At 43.8% G+C, this 20,108-nt stretch overlaps 1 pseudogene; it reads right to left on the reverse strand.

The window, feature by feature from the left end:
• Nucleotides 1-1,013: 1,013 nt before the first annotated feature.
• LOC122929621 lies at nucleotides 1,014-16,625 on the reverse strand (annotated as a pseudogene).
• Nucleotides 16,626-20,108: the final 3,483 nt, after the last annotated feature.

Raw genomic sequence — 20,108 nt, forward strand, 5'->3', positions numbered from 1 at the left:
TGCTTAATAGGAACTGTATTAAGGTTATTAGCAGGTCTAGCTGTATGCACATATAAGCTATACTAGCAACCTAGGACAGGTCTTAGCTGGCCAGCTACAAGGAGTTACTGTTAGGCTTGGGCCTTCTCCCGCTGTCTCACCTGTCATATCCCCAGCAGCTGCTGCCTCTCTGCCTGCTTCTGTCTTCTCCAGATGTGGCAGGTGTGTGCCTGCCAGACGTGTACTCTGGCCATGCTGCCTCTGTGCTCCATTTCATGCTGGCGTCCCATAGGGGCATGTCCCCACTGCTTTCTGTCATTTATCCTTCCAGGGTTGTGTGCTTCCTGTCTCCCAGCAGGGCCCCTGGGCAGAGTTACAAGGTTAAATGGTGGCTTCCTCTTCCAGAAAGTTGCCTGAGCATTGAGTTACTATCAGTAATAGCAAAGGTGTTCTGTTCTGATCTTCTGTGTTTGACCCAACCTGTTAGACCATTCTGTTTGCCTGCCACTTGCATCGACTACTGGACCTGTCTGACCCTGAGCCTGTCTGATCTTCTGTACTACGCTACTAGATGATACCAGGTTCTGACCTCTCTCTTTTGTCTGACAACGCTTCAGCTTCTGCCTTCATCATCATCTGCTGCCTTTACTCTAGTCTTCTCTGCAATACCACTTCTCACCACCATGTCTGCTATTGGACTTGGTTCACATTAACAGCGGTTTTTACTACAACTTGAGCTATCGGAGTGTTACCTGTTGTTTGACTCTGTGAGTCAGCTGTCAACCATATTATCTAATCCTGTAGGTAGTGGTTCAGTTTCTCTCTTGCTGCGTTTTGTCCTGTTTCCTGTGCTGAGTGCTGAATAACACCCTAGGGGTTAGTGGCTGCCACCCCTTGGTTGACATAGAGAATCCACACTCTCTGGTTTGACCAGTGGGGCCCACCCTGTGGTCATAACATTGGAGAAGCTGGTTGTGTGGCCGGCATGGAGTTTCCTGAAAAAGAACAGGTTAAATTTCTCACCCCTCTCCAGATTATCCACTGATTTGCTTAGATTTGTCCTCAAAAACACTTTTCAGGACCTTTTTGGTCTCCTTCAGTTCGTCTCGGATGCTGCAGCCACATTGATGGAGATCTTGCAGATACCGCAGCTCTTTTAAGTCCTTCTTCTCAAATGCCTGTTGTCTGCTCTTGGCTTGAAAGAAGCAGCAAAACTGGACTTTAACATACTTCCACCAGTCACTTATCTGCTCAAACAAGCATTTGTCATTCCACCAGACAATTTAAGCCTGTCTAATCTCTGCCAGTAGTTCCTCTTGTTTCAATAGAGTGCAATTCAGCTTTCATGAGCCTGGGCATGATGGAAAACCATTGCCCAAGACACTCTGGACATGAATTGATTTGTGATCAGAGAAGCTGGGGACCATAGAGTGCCTACACTGTCTGGCTGCTTGAGAGGTAAAAATAAAGTCGATCCGAACTAGAGTGGCAGTACAAGTCCTGTGTTTCTTGTTCTGGAGTATAGAGAAGCGGAATTTTATTTTAGAGAGCTGCGTTCTATCCTGATTCAAGTTTTAGGTGCATTTTCTCGTTTTAATTTGTTGGTTTCCTTTTTGTTGACGTAATCAGGTTCAACATTGACAGAAATGACAGTACTTGCTGTACTTACTATTTTATCTTAATCAGTTCTGATCTTATCAATAAAGGATGAATAATGTGAGTACGTCCTCTAAGTCCACATTGTGGAAAATGTGGTTTGGAGAAGACGATAAGAGATTTATCGCTATCTATATGGCTGAAGCAACTCAATCACATTGAAGCATTTTTTCGACAATCAAGAAACCTAGCCTCACGTAGACTTTGTACCTTTAAAGCTCAGGGCTAATGTTCATTTTTAGATTACATTCATTTCTTAGACATTTTTTTTAATGTAATTGTAAATCATCAATAATTTAGCGCTATTAAAAGCAATGGTCTTAAAAAAGAAAGCAAAAAAAAAAATAAGGCTTAGCTCACATATGACTGATACATGAGAAAACACACTTTTCAACCTTTCATATGTTTCCGATTTAAGTCAAATGTGAAATAAAACTTTGAAATGCACCTGTTACATGTTAATATGTGACGGTGGGAAAAAAAATGATCAAATCGGGATCTGAATCTGAATACTTTTGTAATTGCATCTCGGGGTCACTTAGCTCTCCAGGATTGCCGTCCTCTCCGCTTAGATAGTTGGCACAACTCAAGAAGCCACTCCAACACTGCAGATTTTGGGTGCAAACTGGCCACGACCAGCTTTATTGTCACTTTAACAGCAGACCAAACATAAATCATAAACACAAATCCTCGGCTGTCTGGCCACTGACTATTCAGTATTTCTCCCTCTCTATCGGGATCTGGGTCTCGCAGCTCCCCAAAACACAGCCCATACAGGGTTAGAGGGTCCCGGCTCCCACAGGCCTTGGTGCAGCCTGCTCCTTCCCCATACAGGGAGCCCTGATTGAGGAGCTCAGTCCTTATTTACCTGAGCTCCTCAGCTGGCTGCTAAGTAACCTCATTACCAGCCTAGCTGCTGCAGACAGTGGGGAAAAAACTATTTTCCCAGCCTTTCCTGTTCTCACCCAGGCTCCTTTGGGTGAGATACACCATTTCAATGGCCTTAATATGGCCCTCTGGCAGCTCCACCTCCACAGTAGTAAAGCCACAGTGTTATTCAATTTCTATGTCCCCCTTGCTGAGGTGGTCGGTCACACATGCTTAGTTTCAATATTCTACTGCCAACAGCTGAATCTACTGTTATAAGCTGTGACGAGAGCTGCAGCAGAAAGGACAGATTGCCTGAGAAAGGACATGGTCTCTAAGCTCTAACATGGAGAGAGTTGCGTCAGAAAGGACATGCCCAGTGAGCTTTTAGCTTGAAATACATCTAGCAGAGCAGTTTCAGCAATGAATGGGGGAGCTTTGAATCAATGTGAGGTACAAGGCGGGTTTTAGCTTTGTTACTTAGGCTACTTTCACACTATCGTTTGGTGCGGATAAGTCATGGATCTGCACCAGTGGCGTCTCTAGCTTTCAAATTTGGGGGGGGGGGGGGGGGCACACTGGGGGCCAGGACAAAAGTAGGGGGGGGGCAGCCATAACAACGATACATTTACACAAGTATGCTTAGAAATGCTACGATACTTTACCCAATACCTAAAACCGCAATAGGGAAGAAAAACCCCAATCACTCAGATCTCAACATGTCCTAGCTGCCTGGGCATGCTGGAATTACTCAAGATACAGCATCTACCAGCTGTGTCAAGTCCCCTTCTCTTTGTCACATGGCATGAACCGATAGTATCGCTATCGGCGAGCACCTGAAGTACTTGTACTCAGTATTATTATAGGAGCGGATCCCTCTGTGCCGACACCAGACGGATCCGCTCCAAACGCAAGTGAAAGTAGCCTTATGGAGGGGGATCTGTGGATGACCCTTAAGGGGGGGGATCTGTGGATGACCCTTATGGAGGGGGATCTGTGGATGACCCTTATGGAGGGGGATCTGTGGATGACCCTTATGGAGGGGGATCTGTGGATGACATACCGTTTATAGCATCTTATGCTATATGTGTCATCCACAGATCCACCCCATATCAGTGTCATACCGGGATCCCTCTCCCTGTAAGGCTTCATTCACACATCCGAAATTTGCATAACGCAATTGCGGACCCATTCATTTCTATAGGGCAGCACGACGTGCTGGCGGATACGGAAATGCGGACCCGTACATTGCCGCTGTTATGGATGTCTGAATGGAGCCTAACAGTGTCATCCACAGATTGGCACAGATCCCCCCCCCCAATAACCGTGTCATCTACAGATCCTCGTCCCTATAACAGTGTCATCTACAGATTCCCCGCCCCCCCCCCATAACAGTGTCATGACATCCACAGACCCCCGATCCCCCTCCCTATAGCACTATAAGAGTATCATCCACAGATCCTTCCCCCCTATAACAGTGTAATGACTCATGATATCCACAGATCACCCTCCCACCACTCACATTTGAACATGATTTCTCTAAACGGTAAAGTAGTAAACACTGTAATCATCCAGGCTGCACTGACAGTAACTTTAAAGGGGTTCCGCACTTTCATTTAACCCCTTAAGGACACAGGGCGTACAGGTACGCCCTTGTGCCCTGGTACTTAAGGACACAGGGCGTACATGTACGCCCTGTGCATTTTCGATCACTGCCGTGCGGCTGGCAGTGATCGGAACCCGGTGCCTGCTCAAATCATTGAGCAGGCACCTAGGCTAAATGCGCGGGGGGGTCCCGTGACCCCCCCATGTCAGCGATTGCGGCAAACCGCAGGTCAATTCAGACCTGCGGTTTGCTGCGATTTCTGCAGTTTCTGATCCCCGCGGTCCCTGACCGCGGGGATCAGAAACTTTAGGATTCAAAATTTTTTCCAGTATCCCTCCCCCCTGCACCCCTGAGTTATTTGAGCACGGTGGGAGGTGCAGGGGGAGGGTTGCGGGCGGTGCGGGCGGTGCGGGAGGCGGGCGGTGCGGTAGGCGGGATCGCGATCCCCCGCCCGCCTCCCATTGCGTAATCGTTGGCGTCTAGTGGGTATACCAGGGTGCCAGCACATTGCTGGCACCCTGGTATAAACGGCTGACATCGGTGATGCGATGTCAGCCGTTTAACCCTTTCCATACAGCGGTCCGTACGGACCGCTGTATGGAAAAGGTTAACAGCTCAGGGAGCTCCCTCCCTCTCCCATCGGGGGGCTGCTGTGCCTTTGCAGTCCCCCGAATGGAGAGGGAGAGAGCTTCCAGGCAGCCCCCCAAGCCTCGTCCTTACCCTTCCCCGTCTGCGCAGTTCTGAACACTACTGAGCAGACGGGGAAGGTTCCCATGGCAACAGGACGCCTTCTCAGGCGTCCTGCTGTCCATGGTTCTGAACAGATCTGTGCTGAAAGCATAGATCTGTTCAGACAAAGTGTAAGTAAAATACAGTACAGTACAATATATATTGTACTGTACTGTATTATGCAGACATCAGACCCACTGGATCTTCAAGAACCAAGTGGGTCTGGGTCAAAAAAAAAGTGAAAAAAGTGAAAATAAAGTAAAAATCAAAAAACACATTTATCACTGATTAAAAATGAAAAAAATAAAATTCCCTACACATGTTTGGTATCGTCGCGTCCGTAACGACCTGATCTATAAAACGGTAATGTTACTTTACCCGAACGGTGAACGCCATAAAAATAAAAAATTAAAAACTATGATGAAATTGGAATTTTGCCCACCTTACTTCCCAAAAAAGGTAATAAAAGTGATCAAAAAAGTCGCATCTACGCCAAAATTGTACCAATCAAACCGTTATCTCATCCCGCAAAAATCATACCCTACCCAAGATAATCGCCCAAAAACTGAAAAAGTTATGGCTCTTAGACTATGGAAACACTAAAACATGATTTCTTTTGTTTCAAAAATGAAATCATTGTGTAAAACTTACATAAATAAAAAAAAGTATACATATTAGGTATCGCCGCGTCCGTATTGACCGGCTCTATAAAAATATCACATGACCTAACCCCTCAGATGACCACCGTAAAAAAAAAAAAAAAAAACGGTGTAAAAAATGCCATTTTTTGTCATCTTCCGTCACAAAAAGTGTAATAGCAAGCAGTCAAAAAGTCATGTGCACCCCAAAATAGTGCCAATCAAACCGTCATCTCATCCCACAAAAAATGAGACCCTACTTAAGATAATCGCCCAAAAATTGAAAAAACTATGGCTCTTAGACTATGGAGACACTAAAACATTTTTTTTGTTTTAAAAATGAAATTATTGTGTAAAACGTACATAAATAAAAAAAAATTTATACATATTGGGTATCACCGCGTCCGTGACAACCTTCTCTATAAAATTACCACATGATCTAACCTGTCAGATGAATGGTGTAAATAACAAAAAAAAAACGGTGCCAAAAAAGCAATTTCTTGTTACCTTGCCGCACAAAAAGTGTAATATAGAGCAACCAAAAATCATATGTACCCTAAACTTGTACTAACAAAACTGCCACCCTATCCCGTAGTTTCTAAAATGGGGTCACTGTTTTGGAGTTTCTACTCTAGGGGTGCATCAAGGGGGCTTCAAATGGGACATGGTGTCAAAAAAACCAGTCCAGCAAAATCTGCCTTCCAAAAACCGTATGGCATTCCTTTCCTTCTGCGCCCTGCCGTGTGACCGTACAGCGGTTTACGACCACATATGGGGTGTTCCTGTAAACTACAGAATCAGGGCCATAAATAATGAGTTTTGTTTGGCTGTTAACCCTTGCTTTGTAACTGGAAAAAAAATATTAAAATGGAAAATCTGCCAAAAAAGTGAAATTTTGAAATTGTATCTCTATTTTCCATTAAATCTTGTGCAACACCTAAAGGGTTAACAAAGTTTGTAAAATCAGTTTTGTATACCTTGAGGGGTGTAGTTTCTTAGATGGGGTAACTTTTATGGAGTTTCTACTCTAGGGGTGCATCAGGGGGGCTTCAAATGGGACATGGTGTCAAAAAACCAGTCCAGCAAAACATGCCTTCCAAAAACCAAACGGCGCACCTTTCACTCTACGCCCCGCTGTGTGGCCGTACAGTAGTTTACGGCCACATATGGGGTGTTTCTGTAAACGGCAGAGTCAGGGCAATAAAGATACAGTCTTGTTTGGCTGTTAACCCTTGCTTTGTTAGTGGAAAAAATGGGTTAAAATGGAAAATTAGGCAAAAAAATGAAATTCTCAAATTTCATCCCCATTTGCCAATAACTCTTGTGCAACACCTAAAGGGTTAACAAAGTTTGTAAAATCAGTTTTGTATACCTTGAGGGGTGTAGTTTCTTAGATGGGGTAACTTTTATGGAGTTTCTACTCTAGGGGTGCATCAGGGGGGCTTCAAATGGGACATGGTGTCAAAAAACCAGTCCAGCAAAACATGCCTTCCAAAAACCAAACGGCGCACCTTTCACTCTACGCCCCGCTGTGTGGCCGTACAGTAGTTTACGGCCACATATGGGGTGTTTCTGTAAACGGCAGAGTCAGGGCAATAAAGATACAGTCTTGTTTGGCTGTTAACCCTTGCTTTGTTAGTGGAAAAAATGGGTTAAAATGGAAAATTAGGCAAAAAAATGAAATTCTCAAATTTCATCCCCATTTGCCAATAACTCTTGTGCAACACCTAAAGGGTTAACAAAGTTTGTAAAATCAGTTTTGAATACCTTGAGGGGTGTAGTTTCTTAGATGGGGTCACTTTTATGGAGTTTCTACTCTAGGGGTGCATCAGGGGGCTTCAAATGGGACATGGTGTCAAAAAACCAGTCCAGCAAAACCTGCCTTCCAAAAACCAAACGGCGCACCTTTCACTCTACGCCCCGCTGTGTGGCCGTACAGTAGTTTACGGCCACATATGGGGTGTTTCTGTAAACGGCAGAGTCAGGGCAATACAGATACAGTCTTGTTTGGCTGTTAACCCTTGCTTTGTTAGTGGAAAAAATGGGTTAAAATGGAAAATTAGGCAATAAAATGAAATTCTCAAATTTCATCCCCATTTGCCAATAACTCTTGTGCAACACCTAAAGGGTTAACAAAGTTTGTAAAATCAGTTTTGAATACCTTGAGGGGTGTAGTTTATAGAATGGGGTCATTTTTGGGTGGTTTCTATTATGTAAGCCTCGCAAAGTGACTTCAGAGCTGTAGTGGTCCCTAAAAATTGGGTTTTTGTAAATTTCTGAAAATTTCAAGATTTGCTTCTAAACTTCTAAGCCTTGTAACATCCCCAAAAAATAAAATATCATTCCCAAAATAATTCAAACATGAAGTAGACATATGGGGAATGTAAAGTCATCACAATTTTTAGGGGTATTACTATGTATTACAGAAGTAGAGAAACTGAAACTTTGAAATTTGCTAATTTTTCCCAATTTTTGGTAAATTTGACATTTTTTTATGCAAAAAAAAATATTTTTTTTGAACTTTTTTTTACCAGTGTCATGAAGTACAATATGTGACGAAAAAACAATCTCAGAATGGCCTGGATAAGTCAAAGCGTTTTAAAGTTATCATCACTTAAAGTGACACTGGTCAGATTTGCAAAAAATGGCCTGGTTCTTAAGGTGTAAAAAGGCTGTGTCCCTAAGGGGTTAACTGATGATCTATCCTCTGGATAGATCATCAGCATCTGAATGGCGGGGGTCCGACACCCAGGACCCCGCCGATCAGCTGTTTGAGAAGGCACCGGTGCTCCAGCAGCGCCGCGGCCTTCTCACTGTTTACCGCAGGCCCAGTGACTGACATCACGACTAGTATCAACTAGCCTGAGCGCGGCTAAGCTCTGTTCACTTGAATGGAGCTTAGCCGCGCCCACGCTAGTTGATACTAGTCGTAACTCGTGACATCACTGGGCTGGCGGTAAACAGTGAGAAGGCCGCGGCGCTACTGGAGAGCCGCTGCCTTCTCAAGCAGCTGATCGGCGGGGGTCCTGGGTGTCAGACCCCGCCGATCAGAAGCTGATGATCTATCCAGAGTATAGATCATCAGTTAAATGAAAGTGCAGAACCCCTTTAACTTTTAAATCGGGAAGATTCAGGGGCAGCCGCCAGCCAGCTTTCCTCTCAGTCGGATCCGGAAAAACGCAAGTGAACTGAAAGCATTTGAAGACGGATCCGTCTTCAAAATGCGTTCAGTGTTACTATGGCAGCCAGGACGCTATTAAAGTCCTGGTTGCCATAGTAGTAGTGGGGAGCGGGGGAGCGGTATACTTACAGTCCGTGCGGCTCTCGGGGCGCTCCAGAGTGACGTCAGGGCGCCCCAGGCGCATGGATGACGTGATCACATGGCACGTCATCCATGCGCATGGGGCGCTCTGACGTCATTCGGGAGCGGTATACTTACAGTCCGCGCGGCTCCCAGGGTGCTCCAGAATGACGTCAGAGCGCCCCATGCGCATGGATGACGTGCCATGTGATCACGTCATCCATGCGCCTGGGGCGCCCTGACGTCACTCTGGAGCGCCCCGAGAGCCGCACGGACTGTAAGTATACCGCTCCCCCGCTCCCCACTACTACTATGGCAACCAGGACTTTAATAGCGTCCTGGCTGCCATAGTAACACTGAACGCATTTTGAAGACGGATCCGTCTTCAAATGCTTTCAGTTCACTTGCGTTTTTCCGGATCCGACTGAGAGGAAAGCTGGCTGGCGGCTGCCCCTGAATCTTCCCGATTTTAAAAGTTAAAGGGGTTCTGCACTTTCATTTAACTGGCTGCCAGGACTTCTAGCATCCCGGCAGCCATGGTAACCATTCAGAAAAAGCTAAACGTCGGATCCGGCAATGCGCCGAAACAACGTTTAGCTTAAGGCCGGATCCGGATTAATGCCTTTCAATGGGCATTAATTCCGGATCCGGCCTTGCGGCAAGTCTTCAGGATTTTTGGCTGGAGCAAAAAGCGCAGCATGCTGCGGTATTTTCTCCGGCCAAAATACGTTCCGGTCCGGAACTGAAGACATCCTGATGCATCCTGAACGGATTTCTCTCCATTCAGAATGCATTAGGATAAAACTGATCAGGATTCTTCCGGCATAGAGCCCCGACGACGGAACTCTATGCCGGAAGAAAAGAACACAAGTGTGAAAGAGCCCTAGGCACAGTCAGATCTAATCTCTCTAGTTAGGGTACTTTCACACTAGCGTTTTTCTTTTCCGGCATAGAGTTCCGTCACAGGGGTTACCGGAAAAGAACTGATCAGTTTTATCCCCATGCATTCTGAATGGAGAGTAATCCGTTCAGGATGCATCAGGATGTCTTCAGTTCAGTCGTTTTGACTGATCAGGCAAAAAGATAAAACCGGAGCATGCTACGGTTTTCTCTCCGGCGAAAGAAACTGAAGACTTGCCTGAATGCCGGATCCGGCATTTTTTCCCATAGGAATGTATTAGTGCCGGATCCGGCATTCAAAATACCGGATCGGTCCTTCCGGCCTGTGAAGACCGGTAAAAATGTGAAAAAATGTACAAGACGGATCTGTCTGTCTTCGTGACAAGCGGAGAGATTGATCCGTCCTTGCAATGCATTTGTGAGACGGATCCGCATCCGGATCCGTCTCACAAATGCTTTCAGTCAGCAGCAGATCGGCGGATCCGGCGGGCAGTTCCGACGACGGATCTGCCCGCCGGATCACACTGCCGCAAGTGTGAAAGTACCCTTAGAATAGAAAGAGCCTTAGTCAGTCCACTCACTCACTACTTGTAAGTTGTAGTACCTTATATTATTAAGTTAACCTGAGTGTCCTGCTTGCTACACACCGTCACCACTAGGTCAGTCTCAGTCCAGTCCGTCTGCCTGTCTGGTATCGGTAGGGCCACACCAGGCCAGATTACAGGCAATATATTAACATAGAACCGAAAAAAGAAAAAAGGGCCTCACTATAATACCGTAGGTAAGGGCAACCAGAGAACCAATCATATAAACCTATAAATGCTGCTATAAAAACAACCATAGAATGCCCAGTAGAAATATAAATACTTTATTAGATCATCAATGGATCACAAAAAATTCATAAAATATGTTTTATACACAGATATGCTATGGAGAATAGTCAGCAAAACAGACTGGAGACAATAGTCCCCCCCGTCGGTGCCTCATACAGGCAGTGGGCGGGCTGCTCACGGTGACGTCACACGCCTAGGAGGAGGAGCAGGAGCGCCTCCCGCACTGCTGCCAGTAGTTGAATGAATTCAGATCAGCTGAGCTAGTCTCGACTAGGTGATGCACAGCACTGCCACTGAGTCTGACTCAACTGGTATGGGGCTGGGGCGGGGCTTATGACGTGGCGGGGCTTATGATGTAGCAGGGCGGGGCTTGTGGCGCGGCGGCAGTGGGTGGACAGTGAGACTAGAAGAGAGTGAGAGAGACCGCAACGGCAGTACGGCACCCGGGCACCAAGACTCAGTCAGATCATCAGACTGAGATGTGTGAACTTAGATGTCCGGTAGGAGTGCCTACACAGTGCGCAGCAGGCAGCACAGACCAACACTAGTATCAAAATAAATGGGGGACATTTTAGTTGGGGGGGCACATGGGGGGGCACAGCTTGATGTAGGGGGGGACGTGGCCCCCTCTGGCCCCCCCCTGGCGACGCCACTGATCTGCACAGACGGATCCGGTTAGATAATACAACCGTCTGCATCTGTTCAGAACGGATCCGTTTGTATTATCTTTAACATAGCCAAGACGGATCTGTCTTGAACACCATTGAAAGTCAATAGAGGACGGGTCCGTTTTCTATTGTGCCAGGTTGTGTCATATTAAAAGGATCCGTCCTCATTGACTTACATTGTGTGTCAGGACGGATCCATTTGGCTCAATTTCGTCAGACGGACACCAAAACGCTGCAAGCAGCGTTTTGGTATCCGCCTCCAAAGCGGAATGGAGACGGATTGGAGGCAAACTGATGCATTCTGAGCGGATCCTTTTCCATTCAGAATGCATTAGGGCAAAACTGATCCGTTTTGGACCGCTTGTGAGAGCCCTGAACGGATCTCACAAACGGAAAGCCAAAACACCAGTGTGAAAGTAGCCTTACTTCACAATTTGGAGTAGGGATCGACCGATTATCGGTTTTACCGATATTATCGGCCGATATTTAGGATTTTGAACGTGCTGCTGCCGCCAATGAGAGGAGGGAGGACAAGAGGAGGGGAGTAGCTGTGGTCACTGTGCCACCAATGAAGATAACTCTCTCATTAATTCATATACAGGAGGCGGGAGCTGGCTGCAGAATCACATAGCCAGCTCCCGTCCTCTATGAGCGGTAGCTGCGATCCGCGGCAGTTAACCCCTCAGGTACCACACCTGAGGGGTTAACTGTTGCGGATCACAGCTACCACTCATAGAGGTCTGGAGCCGGCTATGTGATTCTGCAGCCAGCCTCAGCCTCCTGTATATGATTTAATGAGAGAGTTATCTTCATTGGTGGCACAGTGCACCCCCCCCACCCCAGCATTAAAGACATTGGTGGCGCTGTGCGCCCCCCACCCAAGCCCCCCAGTATTAATCATTGGTGGCAGTGGCCACAGGGTCCCCCTCCCACAACCCAAGTAATTCCATTGGTGGTGCAGTGGCAGTTCTGATTTTCAAAAATGAAAATTCACAGAATATCGGTATAAATTATCGGCTATCGGCCTGAAAGTTCACAGATTATCGGTATCGGCTCTAAAAAATCAATATTGGTCGATCACTAATTTGGAGTGCATTCATTGACCAGTATTTCAGCCCACACCATCTAGCTCAGACATGATGGCTTGCAGTGAAGTTCGTCCTTGCATTCTTTTGTACCGCTAAAGTGACAGAAAGATGGACCTCAGGCTCTAAAAAAGTTTTTTTTGTTTGTTTTTTTACAGTTAACCCCTTCAGGATCGAGACATTTTTCACCTTAAGGTCCATGCAAATTTTGAAAATCTGACGTGTCCCTTTACGTGGTAATAACTCTTTTACTTATCCAAGCCATTCTGAGATTGTTTTCTTGTGACATATTGTACTTCATGACAGTGGTACATTTGAGTCAATATATTTGACCTTTATTTATAAAAAAAATCTAAAATTTACCAAATATTCACAATTTTCAAAATTTCATGTTTGATATCTCATAAAATAGTTATTTCTTTACATTTCTACTTTCCATATGTCTACTTCATGTTGGCATTTTGTAAATGTCATTTTAGTTTTTTCAAGATGTTAGATGGAGTGCAATTTTAGATGCAATTTTTCTCATTTTTTATAAATTTTCAATTTTTTTTTTCCAAATTTTCATTTGTGGGGCTTACATAATAGAAACCACCCATAACTGATCCAGTTTTACAAACTACACCCCTCATGTTATTAAAATAAAACTTTGTTAACCCTTTAGGTGTTGCACAAGAATTAAAGGAAAATAGAGGAGACATTTCAAAATATTACTTCTTTTTGCAGATTTTCAATTTTAATCCATTTTTCCTGGAAGACAGCAAGGGTTATCAGCAAGACAACACTCAATATTTATTTACCCTGATTCTACAGTTTACAGAAGAAACCTATGTGTGGTCATAAATTGCTGTATGGACACACGGCAGGGTGCAGAAGGGAAGGAGCAGCATATGGATTTTGGAGGGCAGATTTCACAGGGAGAATTGTTGCCATGTTGCATTTGAAGACCCCCTGATGCACCCCTACAATTGAAAACTACTGGATAAGGTGACCATTTTTTTGGTACTATTTTGGGGTACATATGATTTTTAATCACTCGATATTATACTTTTTGTGAAGCAAGGTAACAAAAAATAAAGGCTGTTCTGGCACAAGTGCTTGATCCACTTCGAGTTGCATGGGTAGATGTTTCCTACTGAGCAGTCCAAAGTCACTTTCATTGTGTACCTGCTGTCTGACAAGGCCCTTGAGCTTGGTCAAATCCTATTTGGGAACATGGAGGTCCAGAGACCACTAACCTGCAGCCTTTCATGGCTACCTTTTGGCTGGTCGTTGAAGAGCCTGCTCGCACACACCAGAAGGCCACCTTGCCTGACTCTATCCTTCCAGAGGCCGCTCCTTTCTCTAGTGTCCAACCCATCTGAAGAGCCCATGCAAGTAGCGTGCCTCCGATTGTCTGACCAGGAGCGTCTGCGCCACAAAGCAGAGACAGCACGGTAGCTCATAAGGTAGCACGGTGGCTCAGTGGTTTGCACTGGTGCCTTGCAGCACTAGGTTTGACCTACCAAGGACAACATATGTGTAACAGCGGCTGCTGTGCGCCGCTGTTCCTCTGCTTACTGCCGCAGTCCCGGGTGCCATGTTCAGCAGTGATCTGCTGCCAGTGTTTCCTTTCAGCCCTAGCCACAGCATGCTTGCTGCTTGTTTCCTGCAGCATTTCCTTAAGGGCCAGCGCATCAATTCCTGTGTTTTATGGGTTGGACCATGTGACCTTGCCAACCAATTCTAGCCCTCCTGCACATATATAAGTGGCTCAGCTCCCTTCCCAGATGCCTCAGTGTCAAGGTCCTTGTGTCCTGCTAAGGTTTCTGATATCCGCTTGTGTCCCTGACTTGTACTTGTGTTCTTGGATTCTGCTACCTGTTTGATCCCTGCCTGCTTGCCTTGACTCTCCTGTTGCTGATCCGGATTTCCTGACCTGTGCCGCTTGCCCTGACCTATTGCCTGTCTGACTTCACCTCTGCCTTTAACCCTCCTCTTATGTTAGCTTTCTGTTACTATCCATGATGTTAACGGGTCGGTTTTGACCCGTGTCTTAAATCAGCCATAAAATACTCTCTGAACAATTATTTATCATCCAATTTGTTTCTTACCTCTTGGTTACCTTGTTAGGCTTCTTTATCCTTGAAAAGATTGGTTTTAATATTTTTGGTGTGACCCCTTAGACCTTTCTTTTGATAGCATACCTCTCATTTTCAAATAAAAAAAATGGTAAAATAAACCTCAATAGAATATTATAAGTAAATAAAAGGTTGTTATGTCACCAGAATGTTGCTGAGGAGTATTTGAACACATCTCTTAACTTTTTTTTAAATATATTTTTTATTTTAATAACATTAACTATAATAACATTGATGGTGTTAGGGTCAATTTTGACCCATATATATTTACTTCAATAAAATAGCCAAAAGTCTTTTTTTTTACATAAAACGTTCATAAACAATGAAAAGCAAGTAATAATACAAAATGTAGACTTGCAAGGTCAAACAAACAACACACAATCAAGCAAGGCAAACCAATAGAAATCAAGTACTACTTTCAAAGCATCTTTGTGCAGGAACTTGCATGTGTTTGTGTGGGTGTTTTTAGATGCATGTGTGGCAAAAGCTGACACTTTTAGCATGTTCTTTGCAGATATATTTTTTACAGTGGAAGCATAATGTGTGTGTCTTTCTGTCCTTATTGCTGGGGCAGACCTGACACCTCCTTCTTTTAGAATCAGATGGCATCACTGGAGTTGTGGCTGTGGCTGTGCTGGTTGATGTTGAGGCAAGGCTAGATGATGATGAGGATGCTGGCACTGATTCTCTTTGTGTTGTTGATAGTGTGGATGGAGTGCTTGATAAACTCTGCATCTGTCTGATCACGGCTGCAGCGATTGGATCTCGAGACACCCGTTTCCTTTGCTCAATGTGTGCCTTGACAAGGGAACTTCCTAGCTCCTTGAGAAATATTCTCTGCTTGTTATTTTTTTGTGTGTTCCAACCTGGGTGGATGTGGGTCCATAACACAAATGCATTGTATGCAGACACATCTAGGATGTTACAAAACACAGCCATCGGCCATCTCCTGGTCATTCGCTGACAAGTATAGGTAGCAGTCAGCTTGTCCAGGTTGTCCACTCCTCCTTTGTTTTTATTGTAATCCAGGATAATTGTGGGCTTTTTGTCACTTCTTGATGACATAGCTGCATCTTTGTGAAAAGTGGACATAAGTATCACTTTTTTTTTTTTTTTGTGGACAATATGAAACAACAGTGGTGGTGTCTGTAAAAGCAAATTTTGAAGAAAGTGAAGCTCTGTCCTTCACCTGCAAAATTTCAATGTGCAGCTCAGGTTTATTTATTTTTATTGTGCCTACCATGGTGAGTTTCCTCCTGAGAAGTTCTTGTCCAAGGTCATAGCTGGTAAAAAAATTGTCAAGACGTGATATTGTGACCCCGCAGTCCAGTAGTCAAATCAAGGACTACACGTTGTCCTTGTTTTTTTCTCAGGGATGCCACTTTCGAGTTTGCTGGTGTAAATCTGTAGGTTCCATGCATAGCTTGTTTTTGCATCACAGGCTGCCCAGATTTTTATGCCGTATTTGCCTGGCTTACTGGGCATATACTGCTGGAAGGGGCAATTTCCACAGAAAGGGAACAAACGTTCATCTACTGTTACCTAAGGCCCAGGGTTAAACATTAGTGGAAGGAGCTGAACCCATTTCTCCCAGACATCCCTTATGGGAGCAAGCTTGTCAGATTTTGCTCTAGTATCTCTGTTGTCAAATCTGAAAACTCTTGATATCATTCGAAAGGTGTGAAGTGACATTGTTGCTGGGAAGATATATCTGCCTCTTGACTTGTCCCAAAGACTATCAGTGGCCTCCAGCGAGAAGAAGAACACCAATATAAGCATCTAGGCATTCCTCATTTATGTCATTCCACATGTTGCCATGGTCTTTTTTTCCTTCAAGGTTTGTCATTGCAATGATCACTTTTTTTTAGTGACAATGGCATGAACAGTTCAAAACATGTTTTGATGTCACTTACTCTCGTCACAGCAAACCTTGTGATCCCAGGGGTCATTTTGATTACATCTGCAGCAGTTGCCCTGCCATGTAAGTCAGGAGGTTCTGAACTCCAACAGATCTTACCACTTTTGGATTTGAATGTTTCAGCAGGAACAGCAGCAGGTTCAGCACTGGTGGCCTCCTCATCAGATGTGTCTGTGTATTCTGGTTGATACTCTACTTCATCTTCTGCCTCAGAAACCTGCTCATCCATATCGCTATGCTGCTCTGTGTCCTCTGCCTCATTTTCATCCAAGATATAATCCAGTATTTGGCTTCCTGTAAATCTTCTCACTCTTGCATGCTGCATATTGGAGATGATTACTCTGCAAGTCAGCAACTCTGAAATGTATTGGTCCTATGTTTCTTTACTTTATTTAGAGAAGCAGACAAGCAGTCAAAGAGATGGGCCCCTTGCTAACTACAGCTCCCAGGGCTGAGAGGTGATTGGCTGTCAGTGTTACTAAGCAGAGAGAGTGTTTATGATTTCAGTATTAGTGTCCTATAATCCTATATTATAACTGGGTCAGAATTGACCCTAACACCATAAACGTATTAATTTTAACCACAGTATTTAATAATTTAGTGAAAAGGATTCTTTTTCTATTACATTGTTTAAAAATTGTTTAAACAAATTTATGTGATACTTATAGACATTCAAAACCTGAAACGGGTCGGTTCTGACCCTAACATAAGAGGAGGGTTAAATATATTGCTCTGTATTCAGTGTCATCTTTCAAGCAGACATTATCAGGACTAAAAGGACGTTCTTTGTATAATAAATATAAGATCCCTCCACTACAGTGATTCAAGAGACTTTGTGCATAGGGCCCTGTATTCTGCTGCGATTACATTGCGTTTTTTTTATTGCGTTTTATATTGTGATTCATTGTCTTTTTATCTGCTGTTCCCACTCCATCTCATCCACAGGTATATTCATACAGAACTGTGGATGTTTGGAGTTGGCCCAAGCAGACTTATTTTTATAGCGTTGTTATTTAATTTTTTTGCTGCAATATAAAATTGTGTTTATATGACCCACATATTGAGTGCCAGTCTTATATATTCTTTTTTTCTACTTTCTACTGCAGGAACAACCTGCGGGACCCTGCTAGTGCAAGTGTGAAAGTAGCCTAACTCCTCAGGCCTGAACTCAATCTTCTAACAATCCCACACCTGGAGTAGATCGGCCTACACCACTGCTTTTAATGCAATAATGGTTAACTACTACATATCACAATCAACTACCTGGTAGAAGGTGGATTATGGCATCATCCACCCCAATGCCAGGCCGATAAGCAAACTGGAGGGGGTCCATGGATGAGCTCACTATAGGGTGGAGATGGGTAAGAACCAACCTCTCCAAGACCTTCATCAAGTGGGATGTCAATGCCACCGGTCTGTAGCTGTTGAGGTCCATCGGATGAGGTGTCTTCGCAACTGGTACCACACAAGATCATTTACACAGTTGTGGCACCTTTTCCAACTTCAGGCACATATGTAATAATGAGAAAATGCTTAGAGAAGGCTCACCTCCTAGGCAAAAAATGGAGTGGGTGCACCTGCAGGAAGATTACACCCAATCTTCAAGGGAATTTAGTGAATAGGAAGTATAGTAGGGCACACCTAAACTTGAGGTCACACAGGAGAGTATAGTAGACAGTAATATATTTTATTTATACCAAGTAAAATACAGAAAATACAGAGAATACCTATAAAATTATTAAACAATATGCTATATAGACTTATATTCCTCTAAAATGGGTATCGCTAAAAATATTAAAACACATGTGTGATCCTATAGGAAGGATATACTGATGGTCAAGTTCCTTACTACTGATAGTGTCCAGTACACTTGGTATATTCAGGTTTATAATACCGAAGTTCACAGATTGAATTCAATACAGTCAGAGTGCCGATCACTCCAGTTTCTTTTACTGTGAGTTGACAATGCAACAGATAGCTCTGCCTGTGTATACACTCGTTCGGCACTATTGTTACATACAGTTCTGTAGGTTTGTGCCGGCTGTGCTGCAATTTCACGTGGCGTCCCACGTGTGATGCGTTTTACAGGCTGCGGTATGTCCTCCAGGAGGTAAAGTCAGGGATCCACGGTAATCGGTTGTAGAAATGCCGTCTCAGTAGTTTTGTAGACTTCAGTTCCTGCACAGGTGCTCATTCAAGTAGGCAGGTCACATTTTACTGCGGCTGACGATTTTTGAAATTTTTTTTTTCTACCAAATTTCGATTACCGATCCCGCTACTCCTGGTCGACTTGAAGCGCTTCAGTACATCCTTAGTCTCATGGGATTGTCCTACCAGACGCGTTTTGGAGTTAACTTGACTCTTTCCTCAGTGGTTGACTTTCCCATGAGAATGATCAGCTTTATATAGAGATATATCCAGGTGTAATCCAGCTTGGTTTGATTCAGCCATGTTGAAATCACGGAATGGAGTAATTGGTAGACCAACAGGACTCTTTGTAGCACATATCCTTCCCTTAACTATATATATATACAAGTAGGATATAAACTGATGTTTTGCAAATAAAAATCAAAGGTATACTTATAATAAAAACCCATGTATGCATAAAAAGTGTGAGATATAAATGTGAAACACAATATATGTATAAAAATGCATCAATCATCGTATGTTACTCTTTCTGATACTAATATTGTTGCCCAGGCACAGACAGGTATAAGATTTTATAGCGATATTAAGCTATTGCTGTGATTTTCAAGGATCGAGCAGATTTAGTCCTTTGCGGTGATGTTACATCATCGCTGCGGTTTCTACCAATCATTTATCTCTAATGCAATTCTTACCAGGGATACATGTTGTCATAGGATTTTACCTTTTATCCAAAATCACTTATCTGCAATGTCATGTAGTGATTTGGAGTGCCGGCAGAACTATTGTAACGCCTCTTTCACACTTGCGTTGTCCGGATCCGGCGTGTACTCCACTTGCCGAGATTACACACCGGATCCGGAAAAACACAAGTGTACTGAAAGCATTTGAAGACGGATCCGTCTTCAAAATGCTTTCAGTGTTACTATGGCACCCAGGATGTTATATATATATATATATATATATATATATATATATATATATTCGTTGCGATTTTGCATTCTGTCAACTCCATTTTCTGACAGTGATTCATATTCTTATTGTTTTTATATTTCTGAAATGGGATATAGTATAGCAATCAATTGGAAAAAGTTGGAAAAAAAGGGGGGGGGGGGGGCACGTATACCGTATATTGCGGTACTCCCATCAGTAAAGAGTCCCACCATCTTACAAAAAGCCATAAAGCTATATCTCAGCATTCAATCCTGCTGGTAAAAGGGTATTAAATTCAAAGATATGTCTGGATTCCATTCTCGACATCTTTTTAATATGATTACCACCCCTCCAATCAATTTCAACTTTTTCTAAGGCAGCAAAGGTGAGCCCCTTTGGGTCCTGATTGTGATTAACCTTAAAATGGTTAGATAGGGTATGTTTCTCGTAACCCTTTTTGATGTTGGAAATGTGCTCTGCTATACGTACTTTAAGTAATCTCTTGGTCCTACCCACATACTGTCGTTTACAGGGGCACTGTATAATATAGATTACACTGTTGGAATTGCACGTAAGAAAATCTTTTATCATGTGTTGGTGAGCATTTGTGGTTGAATTGACAGACAATGTTTTTTTAGGGAAGGAAGTGATTTTGCACCCCATACACCTCCCGCATCTGAAAAAGCCAGTAGTATTGGTCCATTTTTGTATTGTCTGTACTGTGCTTATC

Source organism: Bufo gargarizans, chromosome 1 (genome assembly GCF_014858855.1).
Source record: "Bufo gargarizans isolate SCDJY-AF-19 chromosome 1, ASM1485885v1, whole genome shotgun sequence".
Taxonomy (NCBI): domain Eukaryota; kingdom Metazoa; phylum Chordata; class Amphibia; order Anura; family Bufonidae; genus Bufo; species Bufo gargarizans.